Here is a 16,109-nt window from a genome sequence, read left to right as displayed (position 1 = left end):
ATTCATGGTAAACATAAACATAAATTTCATTCATTTGACTTTCGAATTCTTACTCCTTTTTAAGTCTTTAACCTGGAAATAAAGAGTTCTAAGTATATATGTGCACTAACCTCTTGTAGGGCAGAATTTTCCCAAGCTTAACTTCACTTTCTTTCTTCTTCTTGGCTGCCAAAAGGTTATGCAAGGTGCAAGGATGAATTTTAGTGAAAGAAATAGGAGGAATTATGGTGAAAGGAGGAGAGAAATAAAGCTTTTTGAAGATGTTAATGGAGGTTTGGGCTAGGCATGGATTTTGGCTGGTTTTGGGGTAGAAGAAGGCAGCTGGTTTTTTAATTCCTTTGGCCTTATTTATCTCTTTTTATTAATTAATTAAATAATTATTTAAATGTGATTGGTGGAAGCTTTTAAATGACATCATCATATGTCATAAATGAGCCTTTTATATCATTTTCTATTCTTTACTTCTCTACTTATTTTTAATTTAATTTTTAACAATATTTATTCACATTTTATGTTATAATAATTATTTACTCAACTGGACAAGTCGGCCAAAAATCACCTCTGAAGGCGAAATGACCAAAATGCCCTTTGTTTGGCTTAACGGGTCAAAATTGTCTGTACCGATTGAAAAATTTTTCTAAATATTTTCTTGGCATTCTAATGCCATAGGGACCTCAATGACCCTTCTCCGGAGTTTCAAAAATTATTTTATGATTTTTGCCCCAGGTCTAGGGCTCCTAGTTGCGAGAACCGCAACTTCCCTCTGGGTTACCCATCGCTAGGGCACCGGCTCGTTTAACTTGGTTGTATTTTATTTCTAAAATTTTTCCTAAATTTTTCTTATTAATATTTAAGTTAATTATGGTTCCTCTCTTTAGTTTAAATATTTTTCCGAACGTTCTAGCTGTCCGGACCGACACTGGTCACCGGAACAGTAGAATGTACAGAGTTGCTACTGGGAGGGTGTTACAGATTTTTCAAAGACTGAGATACAAGAAATATAATACAATTTTTACAAGTCAAAATACTCATAATTTACTTTACAACTTTAATGTACAATTTTAATTTACAACTGCTCAAACTAAGAACAAAATATACATACAGTAAATATACATTACAGTACAAAATGCAAAATGTGGTATACTCATTATACCCGATAATCTCTCGCTGGATGTACTAGCAGCCTAGTCTCGCCGCTCTGTCTCATTTCACCGTGATAAAGAATGAAAAGCTATCGCTGAGACAATGTCTCAGTGGTGCACAACATTAACCAAATACAACTTTAAATCACAGTTCATAAATCATATAAATGATAGATACGTAAAACCATAGTTAAATTCAACACAATGAATGTCATAAGGAATTTAACACAATATCACAATAAATCTCAGTAATCAAAACGTAGTTAAATTCAAAAGACAGTGAATGTCAATAAGAATTTAAACTCCAATTCACAATATCACAATAAATCTCAATAGTCAAAACATGGTTAAATTCAAAAGACAGTGAATGTCAATAAGAATTTAAACTCCATTTCACAAATTATCAAATCGCATAATAACACAATTTAGTCGAATAATTTAAGAATACAGTGTTGCCAATTCATTCACAACTTAAGCCATGACACAAAATTTCCGATCTATGCCGCGTTGTACACTACGATAAAGCAATCACAACCCCACTAATCGAAATCAATGAGGAAGGGAGCTAGCTATATAATGAGTACTCGTCCAATCACCTCAACTGGTAAACCAGAGAGGGAGAAAAATAAACGATCATGACTCCATAAATGGAGAAGGAAAATAAACGATCACAACCCCATAAATGGAGAAGGAATGATATGATACTGTCTTGCTAAGTGTGAACACAAAATCAATTCCAAACATTTTATTCAAATGATTCGTAAGAATCCAATAAATTTCTAAAGTCATAAATTCATTCACAAATTGATAACACAATTCATAATTAACTTCAAATTTTCACAAATCACACTAAATCAATTTTTCCACAGTTTCAAACCATTTACAATGCTTTTCAAGCAATAAGTATCCATTCAAACACATTTCCATAATTAAAAACAATAATATACAAATAGTCATAATTTATTTCAATTGAAAAATTCAAAAGAAATAACTGTTGTGCACAAACACAATTTAAAACAATAACATAAAATTAATCATAATTTACTTCAATTGAAAAATTCAAAAGAAATGTCTATTGTGCACAAACACAATTTAAAATATTGACTTACAAATAATTATACTTTATTTCAATTGAAAAATTCAAAAGAAATAACTATTGTGCACAAACCTCTGATATCTGTCTCCTGGTCTTGACTCAGTGTTTCCTTCCCTTTCCCTGAGTCTTTGCTAACTGAGAAACACAATTTGAAGTGTTTCAGTACTCATTTAAACTGTCTCTAACGATAATGCGTGATAATTAATTCACTGAATTCTATTATTTGCTTAGTCAACCTAATATGTCGACCCTCGATGCATTCTATGTAAATTAGGTTTTAATGTTACTAATATATCACATTCGATAGTCTTTTAGGGTTGGTACATACTACCAAGTTCATTTCCATGTATTTTGCATTTTCTTGCAATTTGCTAGATTCCGGGATACTAGTTTGACCTAGCCGGACGACCTAGTTCCCTCAGTTTTCAGGTTTCAGTCAAAACTACAAACTTGTAGATCTAGGTCTTATGGAATGCGGGGCAAAATTTCAGGTCATTCTGAGTTATGTAGACCAAGTTATGGTCATTTTACTATTGCTGGTCAACTTGCACCAAAATTGGTCACTTTAGGTCATTTTAGGTCATTTTAGGTTCGGCCAGTTTTTGGACCCGAACTTGTGCAAGCTGTTTGACTTGCTTAACTATTCATGGTCAAAAGTTCAGGTCAATTAGACCTGTTTTGAGTGAGTTATGGCCTAAACACTAACTGCTGCCCAAATGGTCAATTTTCAGGCCTTATTTGCACTTAATCCGGATTTGGTCATTTTTCAAGCTACCTTGCAAGCAGAATTTTGGCAAGCTTCCTTCATGAAAGTTGGCACATTTTGTGCCTAGTTTCACTTCCAATTGGTCTCATACCAATTGGAGCCACACACTTAAAGTTATAGGCCTAAAACACAAACTGCCTTATTACATTTCTTTCATACACATCAAGGATCACTCCTAACACTTACCAAACTCAACATTCAAGTCAATTCTGGTTGTACCATAACCTAAACATAATTTACAACATATTATAGGTCATTTTTGCAGCTTACAATTACATTCAACAAACACCATAAAGTGTAGAATTTTTCAACTCAATTACAACAATTCAAGCACCTAATCATAACATTTTTTTCATGTCCAACTTCACACCATCATATATACACTCAAACTGCCATAACATCCAACACAATTCAACATTAATACACCATAAACCAAGCATGAATTCCATCATTCTTCAAGAGTTAACAACCTGCCGCAGTGGTGCCTTTACATTCCATAAATTTCCAAGCTTCAAATTTCAATTCACATTTACATATACTAAGTATACATCACCCAAAAAATTTCCTACACAATATACATTTAATCAATCATTTAATTCACTATTTACAAGCAAAAATAAACTGCCTTCAAAGTGTTTCCATGGCTGCTAAAAGTACACATCCCCCTTTAAACATCAAACCTCAAAAATCTCTCCATAATTCAAGTACCCATAACATTCTTACTAACTTTAATGAAGCACTAACCAAAAACACAAACTTACCACTTTGGAAACTCTTCCAAATCTAATTTGGTCTTCTTGCTGCCTATCTACTGCCCAAGTGGTGTAGAACAGTTTTTGTGAAGGAACCTAGTGAAAAATGTGGCTAAATCATGGTTGCATGGCTTGGTTAAGCTTTGGCCATGGAGTATCTTCAATGGAGGTGCACTGCTGAAATTTTGAAAAGTGAGGAAGATGACAATCTGCTGGTCCAAATTGATGAATAAGTGGTCCACTTTGGTGGGTGAGTGGAGCACTAAGGGCCTTTAATATTAGTTTATTCATAAATTTCATTTTCCCACATTTAACTCCCCATTTTTGCTATTTATATTATGTACCACTAATTTAATTTTTTATTATATTTTCCAAGTGTAATATTATTTATTTTTAATGGACATTTAGGTCAAAAGACAACTCGGGGTGTCAAATGATCACAATGCCCCTGTTCGGGTTACATTCCCGATTTTTCGGTAACACCGAGTTTTGTCCGTTTTTCGATTTCTCACTTTTCTTTGTACTAATTATTTAATTTTTCTTTGATATTTCTAATGATATTTATAATTCAATAGGTGTCTATTTAAGTCCTAAAAATATTTTTCAGGGTTCACCACGGTCCAGGGCTAGTCAACAGTCCACGCCGTGACTTCCCGGTGCGGTCACCCATCGCTAGGGTTCTCGGCTCGCTTAACTTGATTGCATTTCTTTACTATTATTTTTCCTTTGTTTTTCTTGTATTTTCTTTTCTTGTATTTCATTATTTTATGTCTCCTCACTCATATTGAAGTGTAGTTCTAGGCATCCTAGCTGTCCGGACAACACTGGCCACCGGAACAGTAGAACGCACTACCGAACTTAGGGGTGTTACACTTTTAGCTTGTGGACCACTTCTACATCCTTTGCAGTGTGTAGCATCATCATCAACATGAGATTCAAGTTGATCAAATTGATTCATAAGAGGCAGCATGTTTTTCTCTATTCTTTTATTAATTAGTTTATAATTAATGTTCTTAGTTATGTGTGATTAGTTTTGTAATTCAATAGGGAGATAGTAGAAGCCATGGAACTTGTTATCATAAGACTTTGATTTAAGTTTAATAAAATTCAGATTTATTTTATATTAAGTATCACTTATCTTTTGATTTATTTTATGAATGTTGAATGTATGGCTAGTTAGGGTGGCCAACTAATTAACTGTGCATGAAAACATATTGCTAAGTTAAGATAATTTGAGTATATAATAGCTTGAATAATCTGAGTACAAGTAGTACATGATGATTTGTTTCATTATAAAGATGAGTGTTTAGGTTAAATGAACCATGCTGAATGAGTTACCTTGAATTAGGATGTCTTTCTAATTATTAATGCTACCATTAAACTTAATTTTAAGGTGCTCTAGTCTTAGATTGAGTATGATGTTGAGAGATTAATTGTAGAGCACTTCTCGGTTAATCCAATCTGTAAGGAAAGATAAGGAAGTTGTTAACGTCTATAACCAATTTATTAAATTAAATAAATTTGCATCTTTAGTCAATGATCGATACTTGTTACATGATGAATACACTTTCTCTACTAAATTTGTTGCAATCTAGTTGTTTATCATATTTATAAGTGTCATTAGTTTTATATTTATATTCTAGCATTCTTAGTTTTAGCTTCAGTAGTTTAGTAATTACAAATCAAAACCCTCTTTTATTTTACTTTGCATATTCAGTTTGGTAGATTAGGTATTTATTTTGTGTGTTCTAAGTTCCTTTTGTTTATTTGTGTCTCTAAGATTTATTTTCTTGTTTGCATTTACTCAATCCCTATGGGATCAACCTCTACTTGCCCTATACATAAGCAGTTTAGGTAAAATATTTTTAATTGGTGTTTTCGGCACACAACAAAGTTAAATATACTAAAAAAAGTTTAAAAAAAATTATATCACTTAATAGATAAAATAAGATTAAAAATTTTATAGTATATCTATATTGGATGGGATCATAGGAATGTTTTTTTAAACAACAATGGTGTTACACTGATGTAAAGTTGTGGGACAATAACGTTATAAATGACAAAGTTGAAGGACAATGGTGTTAGAAATGACAAAGTTGAAGTGTTACAACTAGTAAAATTGAAGGATGGTCTTGTTACACGAGATAGGAGAGAGAAATACTAATTGACCACCATATTGGATTTATCCATATTAGCTTTTAATTGGAAAACTAGTGATTGGAGATAAGAGGGATTTTATTGTGCAAAATTTAAAAGTTAAAGGAGTTTTATGTTAGATTTTTAAGTTAAAAGACTTTAGTGTTACAATCATATAAGTTCAGGAACAATTATTGAAATTTATTCTAATAGGTTATTGAGAGGTTTAATTCCTTTATTCTCAAAGTTGGGGTAAAGATGGTGGATATTTTTATGTGTGTATTTTACACATTCTCTCATAAATCAGGATAGGTTAGATTTGCTAAATTGATATGATGTAAATATTTTGAAATAAATATGATTATTAAATAAATTGAGAATGTTGCTATAACGTAGAGATTGTGTTTTGAATCACTTGTTTGTATTCAAGCCTCCAAATTATTTGAGGTTTTGTAATAGAATCATATATGAAAATGAATAATAAGGGAGGCAAGACAAAAGGTGTTTGTACTTGTGTTAGCTGGCAATGTAGAAATGAAGAATTTTTGTTTGTGTGGGTTGAATGAGATTGTTGAGTAATTAAACTCTTGGAAGTAAAGGATTAAAAATTTAGATGAATAAGTTTAAATGAAGCTCTGCTAGTATATTAAAGAGTTAAGTAGTATAACAAAGTATAAGAGAAATATGTGATTGTTTTTCCTCCTTGTTTTCATTTGGGGTTGTAATAATTAATTTTATTATTTTCAAGAGTTGCATTATAAATTTTTATAATGCATAAAGATTGTAATTCATTTATATGGGCCTATGAGCTCATTTCTTTTGTAATTCTCGCCTTGGTATGCCAAAGATACTAAATGTAATGACATTGGTGGAGTTTAAAATAAGAAAGAAGGCCTAAGATATTGATGAGATTAGTAGCAGCATATGACATCAAGATTAGTTGAAGTCTTATGTATGCATATAAATAGATGGATGATAACATAAGAAAGCCTTTAACTCTAATGCTAGTGGCAGGGATTAGAGTTCCATAGAAAAATCCATGATCATGCTTTTTATATTATCATTTATGAATTTATGTATGAGATATGTATATTTATGGATGTGTACTGGATTTGCATACAAAATTAGTTAATGTGCAAAGTGAGATCTAATAGTAATTAAGTTAGCTAAAGAATCTTCCAACCAAAATAATTAAGTTGATAAGCGGTGTGGTTTTAGAAACTACATCTTCGCTCTTCACTAAAGCAATCACTTAAGAAGTTTTAAACATTTGCATTATCGACTATGGCTACATAGGGGTGATGTATTTGGTTTAAGAGATCTTCTTAAAGTGGTTGTTAAGCATAAAATGTTGTGAGTATGCAAATACTTTAGTGGCTAAGATCGGATGCACCTAAGGTCATTAAGGTTTAAATTTGTATATTTGCTAATAAAGTGGGTACAACTTAACTAGTACAAGATAGGCCAAGAATGGATGTACCTAAAGTTTTGAACGCTAGGAGCAATACTTACGATTGAGCCTCAAATAAGATATGATAGGCAAAGAGTTTCTCAATGGTAGGCTTTTATGAATTAAAGAATAGATGTACTTGAGGATGATTAACAGTTTATAAGAATTCAATCACCTATTTGAAATTTATCCCACCTAAGATTTTCGTTTCCTGCTTTGAAGGTATGGGATTCACCAAGTAAGTGGGGAACCATTTTGATGAAAATGAAGTGTGGAAGCATTAGGGTAAGGAAATTAGGGAATTTTAATTTTAATTAACATAAGTAGTGTCATGCATCTCATGCAACCAATTTTCATTTTTATGCAAACAATTAACATTCCCAACATTAGTTTACAACTCTTTTTAACACCAATTGGTATTTAGGCCAATTTTACTTTTAGGAAACTTATAATTAAGAACAATGCTTAATAACCTAAACTTAGGTTAGGGATTTCTTACTCGATGCGGTGCAAAATCAAGTTCCACCACCAATCTGAGAAGCAAGACCTCCAAGCATAGGCCTTTTAGTCCAACCATGTGAACCGCATGATCCCGACTTAACCTTTGAACCACAATAACCTTTTTTGTCACACCCTACCCCTCTGTAAGGCATAACATGATCCTGTAGTATACCTAATGAATTACCAACTACGCTTACTGATAACCCATTAAATACACTGCAAGGGATTTTCAAAAACTTTTCTTACTTCTTTTACAGTGGTGAGCACTATTTACAAGTGTTAAAAACCTTTTTGAACTGAGGTGAATTAACTAACACATTTAGACTATTAGTAATTTCTGTAAAAAAATTTTGGCAGAGTGCCCTCCGTAATTTGGATAAAACAGTTCTTCAAAAACCTGTAAAAAGCACTTCAATATTTTTCTCAATCACAAACTCTAGCATAATTCAACACAAATCTACAATAATTTTTCAAAGACTGAGATACAAGAAATATAATACAATCTTTACAAGTCCAAATAACTCATAATTTATTTTACAACTTTAATGTACAATTTTAATTTACAACTGCTCAAAACCAAGAACACTATATACATACAGTGAACATACATTACAATATAAAATGCAGAATATGGTATACTTAATATACCCGATGATTTCTCGCTGAATGTACTAGCAGCCTAGTCTGCCGCCTGTCATCTGTCTACTCATGATAAAGAATGAAAGCTATCACGAGTAAAATTTACTCGATGGTGCACAATAACAATTTGAAATGCGATATATAAATCTTTTATTGATACCACAAATCAAATGATTCACAATTCCATTTCACAATTTACAAAATTCATCTAACACAAATTTGATCAAGTAATTGAATAATACCGTTTTGCAAATCAATAACACAATTCGATCAAATAACTGAATGATACAATGTTGCCAATCGATAACATAATTTAGGCCATGACACAATTTTTTCCAAACATGCCGTGTTGCACACCACGACAAGACACACTCACCCCAAAAATCGAAATCAATGTGGGAGGAAGCTAGCTATATAATGAGTACTCATCCACACTCACCTCAGACTGGCAAGTCAAAGAGAGAGAATTATAATCACACTCACCCCAGACTGATAAGTCAAAGAGGGAGGAATATATCAACAGTGTCATGCCAAATGTGAATCAAAACAATTTCAAATCACAATATTTCATACAAACCATAAATCACATTTTATCTCAAAATTTCCATTTGCAAAGTTGGCAATACGATAAGTTCCAAATAATATTCCCAAAGCCAAAGCAATCAAAACTTATTCATAACTCATTTCTCTACATAAATTTGCTAGTAAAAGCAGTGAATATAAAAGTATTGTGCATGGACACAATTTAAAACTATAATGTTGAATTAAATTTTTAAGTAGAAAATGAGAAGTCAAACTTATTGTGCACAAACATAATTTAAAACAATAACATACAAATAATCATAATTTATTTTAACTGAAAAATTCAAAAGAAATAAATATTGTGCCCAAACACAATTTAAAACAATAACACAAAAATAATCATAAATTATTTCAATTGAAAATTTCAAAAGGAATAGCTATTGTGCACAAACCTCTGATAACTGTCTCTTGGCTCTGACTCAATGTTTCCTTCCCCTCCCCGAGTCTTTGCTAACTGAGAAACACAATTTGAAGTGTTTCAGTGCTCATTTAAACTGTCTCTAACGACAATGCTTGATAATTAATTCACTAAATTCATTTATTCGCTTAGTTAACCTACTATGTCGACCCTTGGTACATTCTAGGTCATTTAGGTTTTAATGTCATTAATATTTCACATTCGATAGTCTTTTAGGGTTGGTACATGTTACCAAATTCATTTCCGTGTATACTGCATTTTCTTGCGATTTGCTGGATTCTGGGATACTAGTTTGACCTAGCCGGACGACCTAGTTCCCTCGGTTTTCGGATTTCGGTCAAAACTACAAACTTGTAGATCTATGTCTTATGGAATGTGGGGCAAACTTTCAGGTCATTCTGAGTTGTGTAGGCCAAGTTATGGTCATTTTACTATTGCTGGTCAAATTGCACCAAAATTGGTCATTTTAGGTCACTTTAGGTCATTTTAGGTTCGGCCAGTTTTTGGACCCGAACTTGTGCAAGCTGTTTGACTTACTTATGGTCATTTTTGGGCTTTGGTGTCTTCATAAGACTTGTAGATATGGGTCTTAAATATTCATGGTTAAAATTTCAGGTCAATTGGACCTGTTTTGAGTGAGTTATGGCCTAAACACTAACTGCTGCCTAAATGGTCAATTTTCAGGTCTCAATTGTACATAATCTGGATTTGGTCATTTTTCAAGCTACCTTGCAAGCAGAATTTTGGCAAGCTTCCTTCATGAAAGTTGGCACATTTTGTGCCTAGTTTCATCTCCAATTGGTCTCATACCGATTGGAGCCACACACTTAAAGTTATAGGCCTAAAATACAAACTGCCTTATTGCAATTCTTGCATACATATCAAACATCACTTTTAACACTCACCAAACTTAGCATTCAAACTAATTCTGGTTGTACCATGACCTAAACATAATTCACAACACATTATAGGTCATTTTGGCAGCTTACAATTACATTCAATGTGCACCAACAAGTGCAGAATTTGCCCAACTCAATTTATAACAATTTAACTCCATAACCAAGCTCATTCACATGTCCAACCTTCACACCACTATACATGCATTCAAACTGCCATTACAACCAACACATTTTAACATCATTATTCCATAAACCAAGCATGAATTCCAGCATTCTTCAAGAGTTAACAAACTGCCACAATGGTACACTTACATTCCATTACTTTCCAAGCTTTAAATCTCATTTTACATTTACATATACTAAGTATACATTACCCAAACAATTTCCTACACAATATACATTTAATCAATCATTTAATTCACCATTTACAAGCACAATTAAACTGCCTTCAAAGTGTTTCCATGGCTGCCAAAAGTGCACATTCCCATTCAACATCAAAACTCAAAAATTTCTCCATAAATCAAACACCCATAATACCCTTACAAACTTTAACAAAGCAACAATCAAAAACTCAAACTTACCTATGGATGAGACTTCTTAAATCTTTACCAAAACTTGGTCTTCTTGCTGCCAATCTACTGCCCAAGTGGTGTAGACTAACTTTGATGAAGGAAGGTAGAAGGAAAGAAGCTTGAATCTCATATGCATGGAGGTTCAACCATGCGTCAATGGAGTTTTTTGGGAGCAAATTTTCTGCTGGTTCTAAGGTTGAAGATGAAGATGTATATTCTGCCCAAATGAAGTGTAAGAACTAAATCATTGTTTATTCTAAGGTTCCATTTTTCCACATTTAACTCCCAATTTTTGCTATTTACATTAGGTACCACCAATTTAATTTTTCATGATATTTTCCAAGTGTAATATTATTTATTTTTAATGGACATTTAGATCAAAAGACAACTCGGGATGTCAAATCACCACAATGCCCCTGTTCGGGTTGCATTCCCGATTTTTCGGTAACACCGGATTTTGTCCGTTTTTCGATTTCTCGCTTTTCTTTGTACTAATTATTTAATTTTTCTTTGTTATTTCTAATGATATTTCTATTTCAATTGATGTCTCTTTAACTCCTAAAAATATTTTTCAGGGTTCCTCGCGGTCCAGGGCTAGTCAACGGTCCACGCCGTGACTTCCCGGTGCGGTCACCCATCGCTAGGGTTCTCGGCTCGCTTAACTTAGTTGCATTTCTTTACTATTATTTTCCCTTTATTTTTCTTGTATTTTCTTTTCTTGTATTTTATTATTTAATGTCTCCTCACTCATATCGAAGTGTAGTTCTAGGCATTCTAGCTGTCCGGACAACACTGGTCACCGGAACAGTAGAACGCACTACCGAACTTAGGGGTGTTACAATTCTCCCCCCCTTAAAATAAATTTCGTCCACGAAATTTTTTCCAATAGCCATCTTACAATAGTCATACGTTTATTTTCTCCTTTCTATATGATCATGTAATCTTCTTTCTCTCGAATTTGTATAAGACTTTTAACAATCTAATACAACATTTAATTTGTTTGTATAACACCAATCTTCTCTTACTATTGTCCTGTCTAATATTTCGATTCATGTTCCTTCTTGAATGACCCTTGAGGTCATGTTAGAATCATTTATCTAGTCATTGGTCCTCTGACCATTCTAGTGCATAGTCTTCCTCACATTCGTAACATTTCTTTGTTATATTTGAACCAACTGTTCGAATTTTTACTTCCATAATTCTTTTTATCTGTCAATATTCTATAACTTACTTTCTTTTGTACTGAACTATAACCTTTTGATATTCTAACCTTTGAGTTTTAGATCCCTAAGTAGGATTTTCAAACTTATTTCTAACAATTAAATTCTGTCATGGTATAACTATACCAAAACAGATGCCGTTGGCAACTATTCTTATCTAGGTGTACTATCGGATAGTACGTAGCTTTACACAATAATCTCAAGTCAGTACTGTAATCTGCAGCTTACAGTATAAACATCAAGAACATTGCATAGTTACTACGATACATCCCAATAGATCAAATTTTCCTATCTTTTATCCTTTTTGAATTCACTAATATCCCGAACTTATTATGATTACAATATCCATTAACAATTACTAATAGTGACATCCTTGCCCTCATCTAGAGCAATTCCATTACTGCATCTTACTTTTACGTCCTCTTGCCTTACATTAAATAGGCTCGCCAATTAGCTTTATAATTTATGGTGTGTTAGAAAATACTTTTCGCCAATAAACTCTTTCAAAACTAATTTCACTTATTATCACAATCCTTATTTTAAAGGGCTAATCACTAATGCATCAAAATTTATTCCCCTGTAAAGGAATAACAATAGAACATATAGTTCTAACACTAACATAAAAGTATGCTGACCCCATGTCAAACAATACATATATATATATATATCTTAGTTACTATTTGAGAAAGTACCAGCAATAATATCAAAAGTCTAAGTCTCTTCTCTCTGCCGTATAGCGTATACTCCAGCTGGAGCATCACCCTGTTCTGGCTGATTCACAGTACTCTGACTTCTAGGTGTACTACCCCTACCTCTACCTTTGCCTCTACTAACTGATGGTGAACTGTTTGGGGTAGAAACTTGGGTTGATCCCTTTAGTGTAGTAAATGATCCAGAACGACTTGGATTTACACAATCCCTACCAAAATGGCCAGTCTCTCCACAGTTAAAACATGCTCCTACGGCTCTATAACATACCCCACTATGTGGTTTACCATAAGTTTCACAAAGTCGATCTGACAGCGCATTCTTGGGTTTCTGTTGAGTTTGCTGATCGAATCGAGGTGGTTTCTGTCCAGAAGATCTATCTCTACCGGACTTCTTACTATCTCTGTTGTATCCCCCAAAGTTTTTCCTCTTTCCAGTAAGACCACTAGAACTCGTTTCTCGACTTTCCCTCTTTTCTGTCTTCTCTCGATTTCTTTTTCTCGGTCGCTTCAGATTCAATTCTTTCTAATTCTAGTGCTTGAGAAATAAGTTCAGAGAAGTTGTTATGTTTGAATCCGACCACTTGCAATCTGATACTAGGCTTCAAGCCGGTTTCAAACCTCTTACATCTCTCCCTACTGGTAGAAAGTAGACTTACTGCATAATGGCTCAGGCGGAAAAATTCCCTTTCATATTCAGCCACCGATCTACTCCCCTGTTTCAGACTTAGGAACTCTTGCAGTTTCTGATCTACATAAGCATCAGGGACATATTTTTGTCTGAATTCCCTGAGAAAGTCACTCCAGGTTAGCACTGCAGGTTCTACCAAACTGTGGGGAATGGTTTTCCACTAATCATAAGCATCCCCCTGTAGCAAAGATACTGAGTATTCAAATCTGAGCTCCTCTGTGCAGTGCAGTTTCTTGAATAGCCTATCCATCCTTTCTAACCACTGTTCTGCCTCTAGAGGATCTACTGTCCCCTTGAACTCTGTAGCCCCATATTTCATCAATTTGTCATATTGTCTAGCAGAAGACTGTGGTTGTACCACTGGTGTCTGTATTGGGGCTTGAGTAGGCACATTACCAGCCATTTGTTGGAACATTGCAGCCATCTGCTGAGCGAATCGACCAGGAATCAGATGCTGCGGGAGCTGGTGCTGCTGGACCACTGACATTATGTAGGGCTGGGGCATCCCCTTGCACCTCAGCCTCTATAGATTGATCAACTGAACGATCACCCTCTTCCATAGTCAATGCGAGGATCTTAGACCTCCTAAACAAATAACACAAGGAGATTTCCTCCCGTTAGTGCATATTTATAATGTAATGTACTGTATGTATCAGGCAATGATATTGAGCAGTTGTACTATGAAGAAAGAATATTCAAGTAACATGTGAAAACAGAATTAAAAAAAAAAACTAGCTCTGATACCACTAAAACATGTCACACCCTAACCCTCTGTAAGGCATAACATGATCCCATAGTATACCTAATGAATTACCAACTTCGCCTACTGATAACCCATTAAATACACTACAAGGGATTTTTAAAAACTTTTCATACTTCTTTTACAGTGGTAAGCACTATTTACAGGTGCTAAAAACCTTTTTGAACTGAGGTGAATTAACTAACACATTTAGACTATTAGTAATTTCTGTAAAAAAATTTTGGCAGAGTGCCCTCCATAATTTGGATAAAACAGTTCTTCAAAAACTTGTAAAAAGCACTTCAATATTTTTCTCAATCTCAAACTCTAGCATAATTCAACACAAATCTACAATAATTTTTCAAAGACTGAGATACAAGAAATATAATACAATTTTTACAAGTCCAAATAACTCATAATTTATTTTACAACTGCTCAAAACAAAGAACACTATATACATACAGTGAATATACATTACAATATAAAATGCAGAATATGGTATACTCAATATACCCAATGATTTCTCGCTGAATGTACTAGCAGCCTAGTCTGCTGCCCTGTCAGTCTGTCTACCTGCGACAGTAATGAAAAGCTATCGTTGAGTAAAATTTACTCAGTGGTGCACAATAACAATTTGAAATGCGATATATAAATCTTTTATTGACAGTTCACAAATCAAATGATTCAAAATTCCATTTCACAATTTACAAAATTCATCTAACACAAATTTGATCAAGTAATTGAATAATACCATTTTGCAAATCAATAACACAATTCGATCAAATAACTGAATAATACAATGTTGCCAATCGATAACATAATTTAGGCCATGACACAATTTTTTCCACACATGCCGTGTTGTACACCACGACAAGACACACTCACCCCAAAAATCGAAATCAATGAGGGAGGAAGCTAGCTATATAATGAGTACTCATCCACACTCACCTCAGACTGGCAAGTCAAAGAGAGAGAAATATAATCACACTCACCCCAGACTGATAAGTCAAAGAGGGAGGAATATATCAACAGTGTCATGTCAAATGTGAATCAAAACAATTTCAAATCACAATATTTCATACAAACCATAAATCACATTTTATCTCAAAATTTCCATTTGCAAAGTTGGCAACACGATAAGTTCCAAATAATATTCCCAAAACCAAAGCAATCAAAACTTATTCATAACTCATTTCTCTACAAAAATTTGCTAGTAAAAGCAGTGAATATAAAAGTATTGTGCACGGACACAATTTAAAATTATAATGTTGAATTAAATTTTTAAGTAGAAAATGAGAAGTCAAACTTATTGTGCACAAACACAATTTAAAACAATAAAACACAAATAATCATAATTTATTTCAATTGAAAATTTTAGAAAGGAATAGCTATTATGCACAAACCTCTGATAACTGTCTCTTGGCTCTGACTCAGTGTTTCCTTCCCCTCCCTGAGTCTTTGCTAACTGAGAAACACAATTTGAAGTGTTTCAGTACTCATTTAAACTGTCTCTAACGATAATGCTTGATAATTAATTCACTGAATTCATTTATTCGCTTAGTCAACCTACTATGTTGACCCTTGGTACATTCTAGGTAATTTAGGTTTTAATGTCATTAATATTTCACATTCGATAGTCTTTTAGGGTTGGTACATGTTACCAAATTCATTTCCGTGTATACTGCATTTTCTTGCGATTTGCTGGATTCTGGGATACTAGTTTGACCTAGCCGGACAACCTAGTTCCCTCGGTTTTCGGATTTCGGTCAAAACTAAAAACTTGTAGATCTATGTCTTAT

The sequence above is a fragment of the Hevea brasiliensis genome, chromosome 6, assembly GCF_030052815.1.
Source record: "Hevea brasiliensis isolate MT/VB/25A 57/8 chromosome 6, ASM3005281v1, whole genome shotgun sequence".
Classification (NCBI taxonomy): Eukaryota; Viridiplantae; Streptophyta; class Magnoliopsida; order Malpighiales; family Euphorbiaceae; genus Hevea; species Hevea brasiliensis.
The sequence above is the reverse complement of the archived record's forward strand: the minus strand, read 5'-3'. Positions refer to the sequence as shown.